Below are 18,200 nucleotides of genomic sequence, written 5' to 3' on the forward strand. Positions count from 1 at the left end.
GTCAGGCCACCTGAGAACTACCTTCTTCAACCTTGGGTACATCTACACTGTAGGTGGAAACAGTAGACAGATGTGCTAAATTATAGCAGTGTAGGTAGAGGCGTCAGCCCATGCTACACCCAGCTACACTTCTGTTTTTAGCATGCCAGCTTGAGCAGAGCTGAGGAGCACTTTCCCAGCTACAGTGTAGACGTACCCTATCTATTCCAGGGTAGCTTGTGGGTGACTTCAGCAGCTTATCTCCCCATATCTCAGCTGCTGCACTCTTCTCCAAGCTACTTAGCTCACCAGCTTGCACTTGTCTCCTCTACGCCTTGGTTGCATACTGGACTGTAGCTTTTGCTCCCACTCCCTGCTGCTGGCTCCATGGAATTGTCAAGTCTGCAGGGCTGTGATTTGAAATAAATGGGGCAGGTCATACCCCTCAGAACGCTTGTTTCAGGGTCTCTGCAGATGACACTGTACAGTTTGTGCTCAGCTCATGTTTGAGGCTCCCTGCAATCGTAGGGGCTAGAATTTTTATTTTTTTTAAGTCTGGTTCTGGAGCATGATTCTGCAACTAGGGGGAGAGTTTGTTAGCAAATTTCATGACTTTGGAACACCCAAGTTACTGACTATAACTCTTCAGTCTGTGTCTGTCTAGCAGAGTGGTTCTTAACCCGTAGCCCGCTTGCGGCCCAATCAGCATGCAGCTGCAGCCCATGTGACATCCTCAGACATACAGGTAATATATATATTGTGTGGATGTGGCTCACATAACACACAGAGAGCTGCATATGCAGCCCACAATGGTAAATAGGTTGAGAACCACTGGTCTAGCAGCTTTTCTTCCTTCACAACAGTCTAGGCCTGTCCATGCCTAACCACATTGCGTACTCTTGATTTTTGAGTGACTGGTGGGACAGTCTGAGCAGCTATCTTTTAATACTTCACCCACTGCTGCTCACCCCAAGGACAAAGCCTTTCTCCCCTCCCCCCCAAAGCCACCCCCTATTACCCAGGATTATGGAATTTTCAAAGAACTTTAGGGCTCTTTAATCACGACTCCAAATGACTTTTTAATGGGAGCCACGAAGCTAAAATCCTGCTCCATACCTAGAAGTTTAGGGTTAGTTCTCATATCCACGCTGCAGTTCTCTGTAGAAAGTGTGGCAGGCTAAACATTTGAGTTGAGGTGATGGCAGTTGCTCCTATGTTTAAATACTGCCACCTTTCCAAAAGGGTTTATAATTCACTACAGCAGTGTTTTGTGTATCATGGAGTGCCAGTTATGGCAGAATTTTTGCTGGAGAGATTATAGATACTGCTGTTTCATTTGTTCTCTCAGCTGGATGTGCAAGGCACTGAAAGTTTGCCTGATATATACCATATATGCAAGAAGACTGTCTGGACATGTCAGGGAGTGACCACCTTAGCCCAGAACTCATCTTGCTTTTTTCAGTTTACATGTCTCTTTAAAATGTTAACTAGTTTAATTTTTTGTTTGCTTCAACTACTTGAGCGGTAACTTGTGTTTCAACAAAAAGCTGAGTTTAAAAAACCCAGCAACCCTTCGGTTTTGCATGAGGGTTGGGTGGGTTTGTATGGCCTAAAAACTTGGAAATATTTGCTACCTGGAATATTGGCATTCTAGGAAGCACCAACCACACTGCTTCCACGTACCACACTTGAACGCTGGCCAGCACTGTGATTTCTGCATTCCAAATCACAGTAAAACAAACATCGGCGTACCTGAGGCTTAGGAAGTATTCACAAAAGCAAATGGGCTGGCTCAGGCTTATCTGTACTTGCTTTCCTCCAGTTAACATGGGACACAAGACTTGCATTTTTGAGCACTTTTAATAGCAAAAGGCAGCTGGCCTGTGCTTGGGCTGAAAAAGTGAATTCCCCTCGGCAGTGGAACCTGCCAAATTCACCGTGACTCTTACTCACCCCTCCAATTAATTCCTAGGAGTGTCAGCAGGCTGGAATCAATGCATTAGATTAGCTCATCTCCCTGGTAAGTCCTGATTCCCAGTACTAGAAGAATTAAGCAAGTGTGGTGATTCACAAATGAAATTAAGGAGACTGGTGGGGGAGGGAAGGAAATGCTTGTTCTGTAATGCTGCCTGGAGTCAGTGTTGATGCTTGACATCAGCAGGCTTGGGGCCCAGCCATATATAGTCTATTTTCAGCCATGGAATGTCAGGAGCCCAGGACGCACTGTCTAGGTCATTAAAACCATGTGACTTTCCTATTGCTAGATAGACACTTGCTAGATGTCCTAAGACACTCAAGTGGTTAATTCTGAACTATAGTATTAAATGGATCATGTCACTGTTATTTTTGGTTCTCTCACTTCTAGTGTGTGGCCTGTATTTTGTCTTTTTGGTCCTGTGCAGTTTATTTTCAGTTTCTTATTCCCTTTTCCTAAAGTCATCACATGCACCAGGTGGTCAGCAGCTGGTAAAGTATTTTAGTCTCTGCAAAGCTAAACTAGATTGCTTTGACGGGAATGGGGGGGGGGGAGAAATCAGGGGTTCAGTGGCTTAGACATCAGTGAAACAAGCAGCTGAGCTCTCACTAGGGTAGCAGGTAGATCCAAAATAAGAGCTGAAGTGGACTTAGCAAAAGCCCAAGTGCAGTGCAAGTTCCAAACATTCAAGTCTGTTCTGCTGTCTAATTTAATAAGAAGAGTGAACTTAGTCTGTTTCTCAGCTGCAGAGGCCACTAACTGTATCTAAGCTTAGCTGTCTCCAAGGCTGAATAGTTTCTGTTGGAAACCTAGAGATTTTTAGCTTGTTGGTCTTGGCTGTTTCCAATTGCACTGGGCTGAAACGAAGAGGTCAGGAATTTTTATTTATTTATTGTAATAGCTTGGGCTGATACAGTTGCTTGGCAAACACTGCAACTGTCTCTGTACTACACTGCGACCAGTGTATGAGAGGTTGGATTTTGTAAGGGAGAAATAGGGGATGGCCAATGTTTTTGAACACTGCCACTTCCATCATCCCAACTCAAGCCAGTTACCTCAATGCTGAGTCATTGCCCTCAGGATGTTAGGACCCTTGGCATAGGCCCGAGAAGCTGTGCTGGATGAGATCAGGAAACCCAAGCTAAGGGCAAAAGAGACGGGAATGGAAAAGGAATACCCTGCTATGCCACTGATGCACAGTACCGAAATATCTGCAAGTATCATAACTCACAAGTAACCCTACAGTATGGGGTGGGTGGCTTGTCTCATACATGGTGGGGGGGAACCTCTTACGAAAAGAAGTACCCCTCTCCAATATCCCTCCAGTCTGGTTCCCATCCATGTTCCATCAGTCTTCCCAGTTGCTTCCCTAACCCATCTCCATGGTTGCCAGTCTCTTCTACTCATTGCTTCTAAGCTCCCTTCTGCAATTTGCACTGTAAGGTTCTTTCACGCCTCACCCCACAATTCCCCACTCTCAGGACAGAAGTTCATCTGCAAATCTCTAAAAAGATTTAAGACATTGGCTGTGGAATGAGAATTTTTTGTACAGAGCCAAAGCATCTCCTCTGGTCTGTACAAGTTTCTGGGTGCTAAATATGCAGGACTGAGGGGCAGGCTGAAATCTTGCTATAAAATTTTACAGTACAAAAACCTAAACACCATTAGTGTATATTGCTATATATAGACTCTTGTGTGTGTTTACAGAAATATCCGTCTGAAAAATTGGGGACACTTGTGCAGTATGGAACCTAATTTTTAAAATTAGGTTCATGTACAATTGTTTTGTGTTTGCAGTTTCTGTGGTCAGATGAACAAATTTAAGTGTGGACAAAGCGCCAGACACGTAACTAGCCATTCCTATGCATAATTAACCATTTTACGCATTGGGGAATTATGCACAGGAATGTCCTGTTTGCACCCATAATTATAGTAACTGCACAAACAAATCAGGTGTGCGGCTGCACTTGCATTTTTGCACATGTATAATTACATGCACCTGGTTTCAGCACCAAAGCACAACAGAAAAAAAGTAATGGCTTAAGTGGGTAGACAAGACAATCTGTACATGCATGGGTAACAAGCAACAAAAGTTGAGTCCTCTCCAAATGTATAACAACACTTCAAGAAGACTTCCTGTATAAGCTTTGGAAAGTCTGTTTCTTTTTAGCTAGTTTAGAATAATTTTGTTGAGTGAAGCACATCCATTCTATCACAATACAGGATAGCAAACAGTGGCTGCGCATACCATATGCATTAAATGACACTTAACCGGACTTATCAATGACTCTGTAATTGCTAATTAAGGAGTTTAAATATATTTGAGGTGGCACATGACATCTGATTACCTTGGGAATTTGGCTGAGGCTTACCTAGCCATGAATTTCTAAACTGTCTCCTGCAACATATAGTTTAAGGCCAGAAGGGATCACCAGATCATCTGTCTAACCTCCTCCTGTACATCACAGGCCACCAACACCACCCTGCACTTGCACACTAAACCCCGAGGTAGAGGAGGATGGGACCAATTATAGATTAAACAAGCAGATGCAACTGCAGGAGTGGGTTGCAGGGAAGTGGAGTCTAAAATCTTAGTGGTGTTTGTGGACTGTATAACTGACAGTAACATTTTAGTACCATGAATGCAAGATGACATACCCATGTATGTATGGGTGATGATCTCTAATACCGCATATGCCAGTCATACTGGGAAAAGGAATCTCAGTCATCATATTTAAGTTAAATCCTCTCATTTCAGCTTCAAGAACCTGTTCTTTCCAGTTTTTTCCTTTTATTGCCTCTGATTTTTATTGCTGTTTTGTATCAACTAATGCTGTAGATTAGGTTTATTTAGTGCAGTTTTTATGATCTGGCTCCCTTGCTGTCTGCTGCTGGCTGTTACAAACACTCTGTTCAGATACAATAGATGAGACCATTTGTATTTTCTCCATGGGATTATACCAGCTGTGGGACTCCATCAATCTTTGTGAAGTGATATTCAAGTTTTAGGAGCAAGTATTGGATGGTTATGATCCAGATAATATTAAAAAGTACCATAGTAATATTCTTTATTGACTGGTACACGATAGTGATATTAACCCTATTAAAACTGCAAACTTATTTATAGCACCAATAGGCACCAAATAAGACGTGGGCACCGCTATGCCAGGCACTATATAAACACACCGTATAATCCCTGCCCCAAAAGAGATACAATCAAAATAGGCAAGACCCATAATTTTGCAGAAGAGGAAACAGGGGCAAAGAGCTGAAGCTGGTAAAATCTAAGTCCCTGGGTAGTTCCCTTTATCTCAACTTCACTTCACTATGAGGTCCTTATAATAGACAGAACAATAGGTCCTTTTGGATGGCACAGTCATAACGTTCACTATATGCATTGTAGTCTAAGAATTTGTTTGAAGAGCAGTCTGAAAAATGCTGATTTATTTGTACTGTAGTAGCATCTAGGACCACATTGGACGAGGCACTCAACAAACAGTCGAAAGACTATCCCCTTCTTCTAAGAACTTACAAGCTAGGTTAATGAACAGAATTAACAGATGGATGATGTTCCCAATAGGAATGGGGAAACTATTTCGGGTAAAACACAAAACGTGCTGCACATCTCACCACAAAATTTTGCTCTAAATGCCAACATAAAACTTTTTTGTAGAGTAGATTTAACTCTGCTTCTTGCATGAGCCACTTCCAGATACTGGATGAAACCAGAGATTGGAAGAGGGGGAAGGAAAAAACAGTAAACAAACAAGCAACGAGCCTGACCAGAAACAGGAAGTACTAGCCATCTCCTGGGTTAGTTTCACCCCCAGTTCTGCTGATAGCTCATAAGAGCTTCCCAACTTGGACTTTTGTCTGAAACCTTCGAGAATGATCCAACAAGATCTAGTTAAACTTCTCGCTACCAAAGCGGAGGCAGAAAATGAGGCAAGTCCGCTATTTTTAATCAACGAGTAAGATGAAAACACACATCTTGAAAGGAAACGGTTACTGATAAATAACTCCATGCTTTCATCCAGAATAGAACCAACTACTTAGCACATAGAGCAAATGAGAGAGATTTAGTATAGCATTGATCTTCAAAAGAAACATTAACTGAACCCACAATATCTATTACGCACATGCACACCCTTCATTCCTAACCTCTTTTCAAATAAAAAATAACTATCAAAATACATTCTAATTAAGATTTTTTTTTGCATGTGTTATCAAGCTTAAGGCATATTCTAAACCAGCCTGCCTAATGCCATATTTCTGAGTGTTGCTGAACTTGAGTCAGAGCCAGACTTCACCTGTTTCTCTACTCCAACATTAGTTATCTCTAGTCATGTTTTGAGAACTTGACTGAGGAGGAGGTAAAGCAGTGATGGATAAAACCAACACCTAAACAGCTATAATTGGCTCACTTATGAGTCCTTTTAAGATCAGGGTAGGAGGAATCCATTCCACTAGGATCCCTGACTCCAAGAGCTCTGATAGCTACCTGATACCTAGCTGACAAGTGCTGTGGAAAACAATAATTCAACCCTCAAGAGTGGAACTTAAACATACATTCTGGCTCAGTAAACATGCTTTTCTTTGGGATACCCTTAAACTTGATTGACGTATCTTATATAAAAGGGGATGTGTGTATGTAAAAAGAGAGAGCTTGCAAAAAAATCAGTGTAATCAACGTTTATCATGAGCGTCTCAATAGTTTTTCTTAAAGCTCTAGCTCCTGGAATCATGTGACTGCATCAGAATCTCTGCTTTTATTTTTAAGTTAGTTCCTAGCCATCATGGTTAGAGAGAGAAATCTTGAAAACAAGAATGTCCCAGGCTCAAAACAGAAGGCAAATAAAAACCCGGAACTCATTTTAAGTCTCCGTTATCAGGAGGCCTGACTCATGACTTCTGAATACTCTCAGTCGGCCTTGCTGAGAAATGAAACCTAGTCGCTCTTTCCCTTTCAACCCCGTGACCAGGGCATATTTTCAGGATTATCTTTGTAAGAAAACAAGCTGCTTTTTTTTTTTTTTTTTTTTAGTGACATTTTTCTTCAAGTCCCAAAAGCCAAGTTCTGCTAAAGACTCTCAGGCAAGCCTCCTCCAGCTCCTTGGTCAAAGTTATAATTAGTCTGGCCTGATCTGGCCCTAGCATGGTCTCTAATCAAGGCCTCCTGCAATGGAAGTTTTACCATATCATCAAAGTGGGATCTGGTTGGTTTGTTTAGATATTCTTTCTCTAACTCCCCTCCCCCCAATTCAAATGTCCTTTTACAGACAGCATGAGCAGTGCCTGTCAGTGCTTGCTGTTGAGTCAGCTGTGTCGTCTTGGCACAAATAGCATGATATACAAAGTCCACAAGTCTCTTTTTCCCTTGTCGTCATCATCACAAGCAGCTGTGCTGTATATCACCAGAAAGAGTAAGTTAAACACATAAGGGTGGTAGGACAGTTCAGGAAACATTTGCAGCTTTCAACATTAAGAATAGTGAACTGTTTACCTACAATTTCAGCTATCCAGGGGGACTGTAGCAAATCACAGAATGCAAATATTTGGAAGGATAGCTTAGACAGTGCTCAAAACTTCAGAATGAAGACTGGTCAGCAAAATCCAAATCCAAAACAGTTTTCTGTATTATAATGGGTCTCATTTCATGTATTTACCCAACCAATTACTAGTGTAAATGTTTCTCACCAAACTTCACTGTGATGCTACTTAAGAACTGACTTTGCACTTCATACTGTTTGCATTTCTTAAGACAAAGCTGTGGCCAGAGAAACCCACTCGTTTCAAGCAGCCCTGAGATTTTTGGAGGTGTTTGCTCAGGCTCTGACTTGTGAGCCAAACCAAAATCCTAGATCTGACCTTCTCTGAATAGTGGTGAAATGTGGATCTGTGTCTGTTTAATATGGAGCCATTTACTTCAGATGTATGATGAGCGTCCATGGAAAAAGATTTCTCTAGGTATTATTTCCAAACCAAGCATGGCTTTTGAGTGAAGAATTTAGTCCAGACAAGTTTTATGAATCCAACTCTTTTGGCTTTTCAGAGAAAATGAATAACCAGAATGAGACAGTTTTATGAAGGAGATAAATAACCTCTAATTGGTACCATAGTAAACCTCAAACAAGTGTCTGCTACTATGGATAACCTGAAAATTGCCTCCATCTGAGACTGCATATTTAGTAGCTGGAATTTTCCAAAGAGCCAAAGTGTTATGCATCCAAATCCAACTAAAACTCAATAGGAATTGAGCACCAAACTCCTTTTAGTCTCGTTTGAAAAATCCCAGACAATCTTTACGTACAAAAGGGAGATAAGTTTTCCACATTGAACACGAAAATAAAACTACCCTGATTTATTTGTGGGGGAGGATAATTATATAGTGAGTTAGTAACAGATGATGATCCAGCAGAAGAAGTTATCAGGTCTTGCTTCTGGGCTTTGTTACTGGCTGGTTGGAAAGTGAATTCCAACTTTAAAGAGGGAAGTAGGTTTGAAAAGAACACTAACAAGACTGGGGATGACTTTTTGGTCCTCCCTGCCTGCCTGCCAAGTACGGTACTGGCCACCAATGTTGTTTGGCATAAGCCACATGTTTGAGGTGGAAGAAAAAGAGATTAACCTGGTAAAGGCTTCCCATCCTCTTTAGAAGCCACCATCTGTGTCATGTAAGCATCCTAGCTCTGCCTATGCTCAGACACTGTTTGTTGCTAACATCTCATCTGTGGCTCCAGGGAGGAAAAACCTTCAAGAAGGGCTAGTATCTTCTCAAAACTACTACTTAGTTAATGGTCTTGGGGGTTGGGTTATATAAAGCTTGTGAAGAAGCAGGTGGACTGCAGCTTGCTGGTTGCGTGAAACGTTTAAAACTGCCCCTCCCAATTTAAACTTATTTTTAGTTTGACACATCTGTGCTTACCAAGGCTTTTGGCTGCATCAGAGCTCAGTAGTGCAGCAACCAGCACTGAACAGTAATGGTGGTGAAGCACAGGTGCTTGTTTCTCTGGGCAGAAAAACCACAAGTATATTCCACTCCATATGAAGTTCCAATTTGTGGATATGTGATTCTCCCTCTCCATATTCCTGCAACCCCATCAGAAGGAAAACAGGAGTCATTTCTTAACTTCTTTCCCCCTGACTGATTTCAACTATATGTTATAAATAAAACTGCATACATGCAACCAAATTAGAAACAACATTAGGGAGGGGGGATATGAATAAGGAATAACATGGCATATAATGTCTACATTTAGGATTATGGTCTCCATCTTTTCCTTACTTTACTTCAAAAACAAACCATATTTCACATTGCATAAAATAATTTGCATTTTCCCAGCACCCCTTCAGATTGCTTTACAAGCACTGACTGATCTTTACAATACCACTGGGAAGTAGGTAAATAGTATGTTCCCCATTTTAAAGACAGACAAACCCTGCCAAACCAAACACTACACACACAATTCTCCCCTTGTGGAGAGGATGAGGAACAAGTGTATTAAGTGACATGAATAACATTTGTCACGACTGGAAGGCGCTCAGAATATTGTGGTGATGAGGGGAACATAAGAATCTATATAGAATAGAATTGGGCATTACAGAATTTTAGAAAAGTGGAACCCATCTGAATTATACATCAGTTCCCCTAATTTACATTTCAGCCGATGAGCTGATGGGGCATCAGCAGGACTCATTTTAATAATTTATTTATAGACATTTTCCAAGTAAGACTGGTAGTGATGGGTTGATTAATCTCTTTTTAATGATAATCCCAATTCCCTCTCTAGTCCCAGTGTCTGATTGCTGATCTGAATGCTGGGGAGACACAGCTGCCATGTAGGCTAGCTCCAGCCCATCTGCTGAACATTGCACATGCTGTTTGCTTGACTTGGGGTGGATTGAGAGGAAGAGGCATGAAAATGGATGAGTGAAGAGACCACAGGACAATTAGTCATTTCCCCCTCCCCTTTTGTCTCCCAGCAGACTCTCAAACTGTTGTAGCTTTTCTGAATTGAGAGGAAACTATATATAATGCAGTACCTAGACTCCACACTCCTTGGAGTTGGGATTGTGTCTTTACAGAGAATAATGCATTATACATGCTGTGGGCAATGAGTACAAATCTTCAAAAGCCACCTAAACCCATTGATGTCAATTGGAATTTTCCTGTTGATGTAAGCAGACTTTTTGAATTAGGCCCTTTATATTTTGGAATAACAGGTTTTGCTAACAAACCCTCATTCTTGCAGGTGCAGTCTCAGTTATTAGTAGGTATTTTTCATAAACAGGAAGATTTCAATGGAACCCCCACCCCCTCCTGTACCCAACCCTCTGCTCCAGTCCAGTAAAAAGGAGTGAGTGAGGGTGGGGGAGAGCAAGCAATGGGTGTGTGTATGGAGTGACCAGGGGGCAGGGCCTCTGAGAAGGAGCGGGGCAGGGCAAGGATATTCCGTTTAGTGCAATTAGAAAGTTGGCAACCCTATTCTGGAGGTTTATCCTGAAATGTTCTTCAAATTTCACTTTTTGCAAACATCTGCTGGCGAACTCAAATCCCTTGACTGTACAGAGGGGAAAAAAAACCCACAAAAAATGGCACAAACATGTGAGAGGCAGCATATACCCAAGGGTTAGGCATGGGACTAGGAATGGGTGATCTGTGTTCAGCCCCACCTCTGCCATTATGTACTTTTGGCTCAGCTAACCTCTCACTCATCGTTAATATTGGACTAACACCACTTACCTACCTACTACTGTATACACAAATTAGGTACTATTATGTCACAAAGGCTGTATGAGAATTATTCTTTGAAGGACTTTGCTACAGAGTGGTGGGTTTTACTAGGGTACTTACGGATTCCCAGGAAGGTAGGTTATGTATTTAGCCAGTGGATGGTGTACTAAATTCTTCTGTACTAGTACTGAATAAACTTGAGTGCCATGGCTCTGTTCCATGGGGCACTTCATATAAGTGCAGCCTTCTAGTTCACTTTTAAGCCATTTTAACTTAGTTCAAAGCTTCACCAAAGGCTCTTAAACAAAGTAAACAGTTATAGGATAAGATGGAAGGTTCTCTCATGGATCAGTAACTGGTTAAAAGACAGAAAATACAAAGTAGGAGTCAATTGTCAATTTTCACAATGGAGAGAGGTAAATAGTGGGGACCCTCAGTTATCTGTACTGGGACCAGTGCTGTTCAACATCTCCATAAATGGTCTGGAAAAAGGGGTAAACAGTGAGGTGGAAAAGTTGATACAAAATTACTTTTGATCCTTTAAAGTATCTGGCACTAGCTACTGTTCGAAGTCAGAATACTGGCCTAGACGGACCATTGATGGGACCCACTATGGCTGTTCCTATGTTCTTAAATCAAAACATAAAAATAGCACAACAATTTCAAAGTGAATCCTAAGAGCTGGCAGAAGTAAAAGAGTCAGTTAAAATGGCCTAATAATGATACCATTACAGGCACAGAGGAAGAATAAGCAGCCTTCTATAACTGTAAAATATCAAACAAACAGTGTTCATTGGCAACACATTGATTCTCCTGAAAAGGAAACCAAGGATAAATAGATGCACTCACTCAGCCTGTGTGCACACAGGGGAGGGTATACCTATGACAGCATTTGAGAAGTATCTGCTCTCTAAAAGCTCAGGGCCATGTGACCTTTAACAGCACTCAGGATTAAATGTCTGTTTGGGATGTTGTTAAACAAGTCAGGCTCCTCAAAAGGACTAGAACACAGAAGTAATGAGAACTATTTTGAAGCGCAATCAGAAAGATAGATGTGAATGAGTAACATCATAATGCAAAAATACACTCTAGGATAATGATTCTACTGGGCATCGGGCTTACTGTTCAGGTTTTCTTTGATATGTCTGAATTGAGACAGATGGTTAGTTTCAGCAGTTCAGGTTTTTCACCAGTATTCCAGGGGACACTGATTATGAAGGAAGGTTCTCTCCTCATGGTGACTTGTAATCTTTGATGTAATAATGAACTGATAGCTGCCTGACTCAAATGTACTACACAGGTTGGCATACAAATGACTTTGAATCTTTGAGGCAAAACTAGATCAACTGGAGTTGTCCTTAAGACCTTGCGCCCTGGCAGTTGAACTCTGCACTCAAATTACTATGTGATAGCTGACTAGGCTTGAATCTCAATCCCAGGTTTGGAAGGTCAGACTTTTCCACTATCCTGTCCACCTATAGTCTAAAACCGAGGATAAGAGAGTCTCACATTGCTAGGCAACTTACAGGAGGTGCATTTAAAAAAAAAAAAAATCTACTCTATAGATTTAGTTGGCTGCAAGCCAGACCACTTAATGTTGCTGCCCTGTACTCTATATATTGTGGCCTTTGTTACATAGAACAGCACCATGTAGTGTAACCAAAGGACAATGAATGAATCAATTTTAAATTACAAGTCAGCCAGATTTGTTTAGTCAGTAGTAAGTATATCTATGATCATGGAAGGATGTCAGTGTATTTTCACCACATAATAAAACTTAGCTCAAGAGTCAATAGTGAAAGACCAGGATATCTCTTTCGATCACTGCTACTGATTGCATATGAAATCTGGACAAGTAGCTTTCTGTTACTGTGACTCAATTTACTCATCTGTAGAAGGAGGCTAATATTTCCTAATTCGCGGGGTGTTGCAAGGCACCTTATTATTATTATTTAATATTAATAATAATCTGGGTTATTTCAGAAGTGCTGAAGGATCAAGCAAGAATAGGGCCCCATTGTGTTAGGCACTGTATAGAGTAGTAGTTTAGTCTCTTCAGAGCAGAGACTAATCTAAATAGACCAGACAGACACAAGGCGAAGGAAGGAGAACACCACACTAGCAGAGTGAACAATGTAATGGCAGCAACACGTTATTTCCATGTTTTGTTTTGTTTTTTGGGAGGGTATAGTTAGGAGGGGGCAATCTAAATGGAAAGAAAAGTTAAGGGAGAGGAGATAGGGAAGGGAACTGAGGAGGCAGAGGGGCAGCTATAGAGTGAAGACGAGGTGAAGACTGCGAGGTAGGGGGAGAGTTGGCGCAAACAGCCAATCAGCACAGGGCAGAGAAGGTCCAGTCAAAACTATAGAAAGTTCTCTGAAGGCCCCTGTGTTGGTTTGTTCTGCAGCTGTTCAGGCAGGCTGGAGTTTCGCAGGTTCTTCTCTGCGATTATTCCACAAGGTCATGTGGTTTGTGGAGGAGGGAAGGCAGGCATCTCTTGGGTTCTACTTTTCCCAGAGTGGAATAAGGGTGGGATCTCCCTTGCACAATTCTGGGTCTGGGAGGAATGCTGTGGGGAAGGGTGGCCCTGGCTGAGCCCAATTTGTAAGACACATTGAGAACCTCCAGGGAAAGGGTCCTTGAAGTGTGAAGTAACTAGCACAGCTCTTCATATGCAGTGCAAGAAGATTTTCCAGTTAATTTGACACACTGGATACACCAAATGTACTTTGCATAACAGGGGGTGGGAAGGAGAAAAAATAAGTGCTTTATTGGTTCAGTGACAGACTACAAGCTCCATGAGGAAGGAACCGTGTCTTGCTCTGGTTTGTACAGCTCCAAGTACGCTAACAGCACTTTCATACTAAAAATCCTCACAACGGCCATATAATGGAGAAGGTTTACAAGCTGCATTATATGTAATAAACTTGGTCCAGCTCTCTAGTCCAGCCTCCTTTAAAGCCATAGCCTAGTGGGGAAAAAAAGCTGCTTAAACATACTCTCTCAAATAAAGCTTACCATTTCAGGACAATGCTAATGCTAAACTCCATGAATTGATAAGTCTGGAGAGCTTTTAACCTTTGCCCTAGCAGGCAGACAGCAAAATGGGGAAGCCCCAACAACTCGAGTTTCTGATGATGCCAGAGGCATGTCTAACTGAGAGTAAACCAAATTCTCATAAGCAGTTCATGCTTTGGGCTCAGCTCCACCAAGGCCTTCATCAAACACAGTGGAGAAGGAGCACGGTTGGTTATCTTATAAGGGGGAAGATATGAATTGCTGCCCTTTTGTCCATATGTTAAGGAAAGATAGAAGGATGCTGGGATGTGCAAACTGTAGAAAAGACAAAAGGGAGAAGAGTTAAATATGGCACAGCACAAAAGGGTGGTATTGTGGAACTGTACTTGGAACAGATGTCCACTTTGGAGTGCCTCAGTAGATAGACTGTTGAACTGTAAGAAGGCAATGATAGGTAGGTAGGAAGACTGACGTTCATTGAATAGTGGCTCTCTAACCATGGTTTATGGAGAGACCTCTTAGAGGATAGAAATGATAGCTATTGAAGGTGGGGAAAATATATAAGGAGGGAAGATATGAATTGCTGGACTGAATATGGGACTGGTAGTGAGGAATGAATGCTGGTTCCAACATGGACTCCCTCTGACTCTGAGCAAGTCTAAACCCTTCTGCCTCTGTTTCTCCCTCTACAAAATGTGGCTAAGAATTACCTGTCTCACAGGAGTATTGAGAGAATTAATTTGTTGGTAAAGTGCCTTGAACATGAAAATGTAAATGACATTAACCAAAATAGAGTATAGCTTGCCTGCCTTCCTAACATTAAAGACTCATCTTAGGAGGCTGGTTTGGTTATTATGGGTTCAGACAAGCCATGGTCTCAGGTCTATTGTTTGTTTTCCCAGGTTGGGTATCCTGATGCCCATGACTTGTTAGTTGGAGGCTCTTTGGTCCAAGCTCACTTAGACACCAGCCCAAAATCTAATCTTAAACTCCATGGGACCATATCCAATTTCTATTTTATTCCAGACTACAGAAGACAATATTGCAGACTCCCCAATATTCTTAGGAATCTTCTAATTAGTGCTGATCACAGAAACTTGGTAGATGTGCAGTTTATTCTTTTAAATGGTCAAAGCAAGCTAACTATTTCAAACAACAAAAGTCAAAACATGAATGACACTGCATCTTAATGAGAGCAAGTGCAGCAGAGGTGAGTGTCTTTTGTTCTTGCCCTCCGTTGTTTTTTTTTACTGGCTTCTACTTAGGAAAGTGAACACATTCCTCACAATGTTGGCAAGGTTCTAAGAAGGAAATTCCTCCTAAGCCACAGAGGTTGAGCCAGCTATGCAATCCCTCTTTCCTTTGGATCGTCTAGTCCCTCATTTGCCAGCTCCCTTGCTGCTTATTCCACCCCATCACACCACCAGGACCCGTGGTGCTGTTTCTGGAATTCCTTCTCCAATGGCCTTTATTCAGGTTCCGCCCTGGGACCACACTGACAAAGGTACCAATTCAACAAAATATTGCATGCTTAAGTCGAATTGACAGATCTTCAGCACATTAGAAGCGTGGAGAGGAACAGTCTCTTCCTCAGACCTCAGCAACTGATTCCATTCTCCAGTTCAGCAGTTCATCTCTACTCAACAAATCACTTAGCTATCTAAAGTTAAGCACATGCTTAAATGAGCCAGACTGCTGAATTGAAGAATGAGGCCCTATCCATGTTTCTAAACAGGCCAGGAATCATGCTGAAGATAAACTAATCTAACAAAGCAAACTTAATAACTTGCAGTTCTATAGCACCTTCCACCCATGGATATTCATTAATTAAGCCTCTCGCCACCAGTTGGTGGTAGCTGTGCTTTGTTTTCAGACAGGGAGACAGTGCTGCAGAGTGGTAAAGAATTTGATTTTTCAGGACTGCTGGACATCTGTAGTTGCAATTGAAATCAATGGTTGCTGCAGGAGCTCAGTGGCTTTGAATTTCAGGTGTAAGCGACATGCAAACAGTTTCAGAGAGGGGAAATCAAATGCTGGAGTGGCCTCCCAGTCCCTTGCTCTAACTGCTAGACAACACTTTCATTGTAATAATATTGGACCTGTCCACGGATATGGAAAGTTAAATGGAGCCCCTCTAGAAAAAGGGATTCAAATCAATTCAAATATTTTAAATTTTGAGGAGTTCAGGCGGTTCTGCAGTTTTGATGGGAAAAGTCTTTTTAAACTTGTAAATTTTCCCAGTTTAGGTTGTTTCTTAAATGAGAAATCACATCAATGCATCATAATCAAACAACGCTAGCTACAGAACAGCAAAGTGCTGCAGTCATGGAAATAAACAGTGCATCTGCAAAAGCAGTAAAGATAGAAAGTACACGAATGCAGAGAGGGGACTGTGTGAAATACAGACAGAATGACGGAGAGGCCCCTGGTAAAGAGCTGAGGGATGTGTATGGGAGGAGGGGTTGCTTGTGGACAAAGGGTTACTTATGTATGTGATAGAACACTATGTGACAGGGCACTGGGGGAGGGAGGGAAGCTGAAAAAGCTATAGAATATGGTAATCATTCCTGAATAAGAAACTCAGTATCAACACATGTGGATAGCGAAGTTCTGAGACAGATTTTCTCAAAGAGCTGTGTGAAATGAGACCCAGTTTAGCCGCATACTAGGTGGCTTAGGGCTTTTCCACTAGAACAGCAGTCACCTCTTTGCCATTAAAAGACGGCAGCATGTAAAGTACTAGGATGTAGGCCCAAATTAGCCATTTTGCCGTGGTGATAATTGGGACAGAATTCTTATTACTGGGTGCTTTCACCACAGTTATCTATCAGCAGATGTCACTTCTCACCAGTAATCTTTACCCTTTCGGTGATTTGGCAGTTACTTGACCTTACTTCAACAGTAGAAGTTTTGCTATAGTTCAGGACTGTGTAAAGACTTCAGAATTTAGCCCTAAATTTGCACCTGAAGCAGAGAATGTGGCCAAGGTTGTCAGTTAGTAACTAGGATATGTGTACACAGCACACTAAACCTGGGCCCACATGACCTGTGCCTGCACACTTGATATTTCCACGCCTGCCTTTGAGCATCCACACTGCATGGGAAATCTGGGCCTTACAACCATGCTGGTGCATCCATATTGCACAATGCAGACTTGAGTCAGAACTTCAGCTTCTGTGGACATATACCATCGTATCCCAAGAGTCCTGGCACCCTTGGTGGGTTGTGGGAGAACTTGTCTGTCCTGAGAGAGTTGACCGGAAGTGTGTTTAGCCTGCAAACACATGCTGTCAAGCCATTTTGCATCTGCATGCCCCCAGCAGGCACAGTCCAAGATGGATCCTGACCCAATGGAAGAACTCCACTTATGCTCTGTCCTATTTCGGGAAACAGGCAGACCATCTGCAAGATGCTGGTGGACATTTCACTGGCAGTTTCTGAACTGCCAAAGGCACTTCTCAAAGGAGGATACGGACATGCCAGCTGCTACCCAACTGATGCTGGTCATTCCTGTTGTCTTGGTCACATTCCACCTTTGTAGACCAGCGCTTCTGGAGCGGGGCCACAAGCACAGACGGGTGGGACCATATCATCACATGGACTTGGGATGACCAACGTCTAAAGAAGCAGGCATTCCTGGAGGTTTGTGATCAGCTTGCACCAACCCCCCAGTGAGGGAGGCCAGGCCAATTCAGAAGCCGCTCCTTCTAGCCATCTGGAAGCCGGCTTCTCCCAGACTGTTACAGGTCTGTGGGTAACCAGTATGGAGTTGACAAATCAATTGCGGGGGTGGTTGTAACAGAGGCTTGTGAGGCGATCAGGACTGAGGATCCAGAGGCAATGGGTGTTACAAATGTTCCTGAAATAGTTGCTGGGACCACTGATGTAACAAGGAGCACATGAAGACATAAACTACAGAGGGTACTATTCCATCATTGTGCAGGCCCTGGCTGACCACAGGGCAGATTCATAGACACTAATGTGGGATGTACTGGCAGGGTGCATGGTACCAGGGTTTTCTGGAGATCAGGACTTGACCTTCATGGACAAGCTGAGACATTATTCCCATCGAATGACATTGTTAGATGAAGTGAGCTGTAGCTCACGAAAGCTTATGCTCTAGTAAATTTGTTAGTCTCTAAGGTGCCACAAGTACTCCTTTTCTTTTTATTGTTAGAAACAGTCACTGTCCCCACTGTTGTTCTAGGGGACCCCGCCAACCGCCTGCTGACAGGCTTATGAAACCAGACCCTTCTTTCAGAAGACCTGGCAAAACAGCAAGTTCAGCTACATGGCCAGTAGCTGTAGGATGGTGGTGGAACATGCATTTGGCAGACCGAAATCCTGTTGGGACTGCCTTCAAAACTGTTTGGATGCCAGAGTCATCAATGCAGTCTGTGTTATAGTGGCCTGCTGTGTTCTGCACACTGTCTGCAAGGACAAGGGGGAAGCCCTTTTCACCAGGCGTGGCCTTAAGACACTGCTGGATTTCTG

This window comes from Eretmochelys imbricata, chromosome 14 (genome assembly GCF_965152235.1).
Source record: "Eretmochelys imbricata isolate rEreImb1 chromosome 14, rEreImb1.hap1, whole genome shotgun sequence".
Taxonomy (NCBI): domain Eukaryota; kingdom Metazoa; phylum Chordata; order Testudines; family Cheloniidae; genus Eretmochelys; species Eretmochelys imbricata.